Below are 3,593 nucleotides of genomic sequence, written 5' to 3'. Positions count from 1 at the left end.
TAATTTGATTGATAAGTACGTTGAATATGTGATACCAGTTTAGAAAATAGCGACTTTTTTTTATCTGAATCATAATAAAAAAGAAGCAGGAGTAACACACTGTTCCCGATTTAAACAGCGAAAAGCTATTGAAAGTCATTACGGTAGTTAAGAAAGACTTTGCTGAGACTTGAAATAAGCGTAAGTGCAATATAAGCCATGCTCGTCAGACAGTTGTTGTATAATAGAACAACACGTACACATGTATAATTGAATGAAGAGTTTGTAAATATTTCAATTCACCTATTTATTATAATTTTACTCACAAAATAAATGCATAAATGCAAGTTATACATGTTAATTTGTTCTCTGCATATCAAACACAAACATGTTTGTTTTGATCGAAATAAATATCGTACGATCACCACGTCCACGCGCCTTGTTTTGATTGCGAACAGCTGACAGTAAAGTGTCCACATTTTCATATGAAACATGGCTTGCAAAACTTCGATAGTGGAAAATGCATCTCAACTTTCCTTTGGGAGATTATAAAGGTATGTTTTAATATTGGTTATGTCCTGTTGACTTTTTCTTTTCAAAATAATTGCACTTTTTAGTCTAACCCGAGATTCCTCTGACTCCCAGTCTCGTAACCTCTGCTTTTATGTTGTGACGTGCGTCACGATATAAAAGCGGGGATTAGAGTCAGTGAAATCTCATCTAGTTAAGTGTACTTGCACGTTTTTGTTTTACACATCGCTGATTGGAATTTTTATTTGTTATTTCACTATATATATGTATACCGGTATGTCTATGTGTATTGAATTACATACCATAACCTGTAAAACAGTGCTTTTGAAAGGGTTGGGGGCCCCAAGGTACACAAACGAAGAATGCTGTAATTAGTGTAGTTTATCTCTTTTACATATTGTTTCATTCTTGAGTAATTTTTCATGCATATCACATCTACATTGTATGTAAACAATTTAAATTAAGACAGATATAATTGATACTGTGCCCAGATCTCTCTCTCTCTCTCTCTCTCTCTCTCTCTCTCTCTCTCTCTCTCTCTCTCTCTCTCTCTCTCTCTCTTGTGCTTTGAATCTTGGCAAAGCGTCAGAGAGCAATTTAATTTTGTAACAGAAATATCTCTGTCAGGTAGAAAAAAAATGAACAGTTCATTGAATTTTGAAATAAGCGTATAATATCAATTGCACATTTTTTCCCCCTATGTTCAGCGGAATAACAAAGCTTTGTAAAAAAGTTCATGAAATTTTATGTGCATTATGCATAGAATTGATTTCTCGCTAAATTCATTCCCCCCAAAAAACAGTAGAATTGACAAAACTTGGTAGAGCAGAAGCTTATAATCTGATGCTGTTTGGATGTGTGATATTTATTTGTAGTTTTCGAATTGAAATATTGACTGTCGCAGTCGTACAATGAGTAAATCTCTCTCTCTTTGTGTCTCTGTCTGTCTCCTCACTTCTCTCTCTGTCTCTGCATATGTTAATGTAAACACAGCTTTTATTAGTATGTTAACACAGCTAATTGATTTTTTAAAATTTCAGCCCAAAAAGACTCTTGTTCCCACATGGCGACTACATGGCTTTTACTTGTTCATTCTTGTGGATTCAGCTCATGAGGTTACCCGTTCAACTTTACCCACATGCATGATTCCTTGTGTTTTACAGACTTTTTACCGGTAATTCAAATTCAATACGATAAAGCGTGAACAATAATGGAACTTTAAGATAGCATCATGCTTGTTGTGTTTGACAAGAAATTATGACAAACAAGATTAAGGCTGTTTAAAGAAATTTACAATTTTTATTTGTTAGTTGTGAAAATTGGTTTCTCAATAAAAGTATGCAATTATGTTTCCTTTATTTTGTATTTTATAATGATATTTAGATGTGTTTAATTGAAATATCATCTCTGTTTCTAATTTTCTCCTTTAAGATTACATGTAGGATATGTAAATGTACATTTGACCAGGATATAACAACTGCTATGATAATTACTTTTGAAATGAACAAGAAATAGCATATTTTTACATTTTAAATGTATATAATTATGCAAATGCAGAAAAACATGTCAAATTTGAACATTTATCATGGAGTTTTCATCCGTCTCCAGCTACCCAGGTTTGTTTAAATTTAATTTTAATGTAAGAAATTGTCAAACTTGTATACCTAAGGTCTTACTGTTCAGCATGAATAAAAGGAGACTAGAAACCAGAATTGATTAGATATTCTCAAAATATGACTGTTAGCTTACTTTTTTTCATGGAAATAAGAAATGACATGCAGCACAATAATCATCCAGTAAACAAAAAAAGATCAATTCTTAGTATCATTGCAATTGATTGTTTTCAAATATGTGTGAGAAATAACTCAAAGAAATTGCCACAAGTTTTATAAAATTAGGTAAAAGATTTCAAACCATGATTTTTTATTAAAATCAAAAGATGGGGGAGGGTATACATGTAAGGGCATTTCTAAGTGATATAATGCTTTTTTCATGATAATATCTTGTAGATGTATGTAGTACTGAATAGATTACTTATTAAAATAGGTTGAACAACAATTGACCTCTAAAATGTTGGGTAAAGATTTTTTACTATGGATAACCCAATGAGTCTGTGTTAAATGAGGACAGTGAAAATGGTGCACGGGTTCACTTAAATGGCCATATTTTTCTTAAACCTCAATGGAATTGGCAATATGTGGTATCCTTTTTCTAAGAATTGCATTAGCTTTCTTATTGTAAGCCAAAACATATTTTTATATAATGTTGTTGTACAAAATGTACTAAGTTAAAGGTAGCAAAGAACAGTTTCAGATAAACTACCTGTGAATATTTTTGTAAAATTGAGAGTTGTTGTACTTGAAGGCTTATGAGTGTTGCTAAGATTCATGAAATGAATTTTAATGATTAACATTAGTTAGTGGCATGAACGGTTCGAGGGGGGAGGGGGTCAGTAAGTCTCAGACATGTGATGCCTGTGCAACAAGCACACAGTACAGACGGTCAACCCTTTAAAAAGCAGCTAGTGTAGAGGAAAAGTTGCTCAAAATAATATTTTAAACTAAATGCTACCTTTTTTTGTTAGTGGCCACGTTAATGAGTTTATGAGTCAGTCCCTAATACACAGTTGTTCAGATATGTCTAGAACAGTTAACAATGGTCTTGAACACTTGTAGAACAAAATGTGTTTATATTTACGAGACAGATTTCAATGAAACTTTCAAAATTGCTGCATGTACGTTAGCCACATTACAAAGAAATGTTTTTTACAGTGTACTATTATGTTATCTCGCATACAAATTGACAGTTGTCGATAATTAAAATTGATTTTATTGTTATTGTAAATATTAACATACAGAATTTTTAAATGGTATTGAAAATTAGAACTATATTTAATTGTTGAATTAAAACCCAGGCACGTAACATCGTGGGGGGGGGGGGGGGGTGCCCCCTTTTTTTCTCTCAGCAAACATTTTTCTATAATTGTCTAAATTAAAAAAAAATGGAAATTAGAATTTTCACGTTTTATGAAAAGTTGTAGTTGTACCCCCCTCCCCCCTCTTTTTTTTTTATTAGTCTGCCCC

General features: G+C 32.3%; 1 long non-coding RNA gene across 1 annotated transcript; it reads left to right on the top strand.

Moving 5' to 3' along the window:
- Positions 1-352: 352 nt before the first annotated feature.
- On the top strand, positions 353-1,859 carry LOC117684822 (uncharacterized). The gene is made up of 2 exons (XR_004598548.2): positions 353-533; positions 1,551-1,859. It is a non-coding gene; the product is annotated as an uncharacterized lncRNA (long non-coding RNA).
- Positions 1,860-3,593: the final 1,734 nt, after the last annotated feature.

Source organism: Magallana gigas, chromosome 5 (assembly GCF_963853765.1).
Source record: "Magallana gigas chromosome 5, xbMagGiga1.1, whole genome shotgun sequence".
NCBI lineage: Eukaryota > Metazoa > Mollusca > Bivalvia > Ostreida > Ostreidae > Magallana > Magallana gigas.
This window is presented reverse-complemented; position numbering and strand designations above follow the sequence as displayed.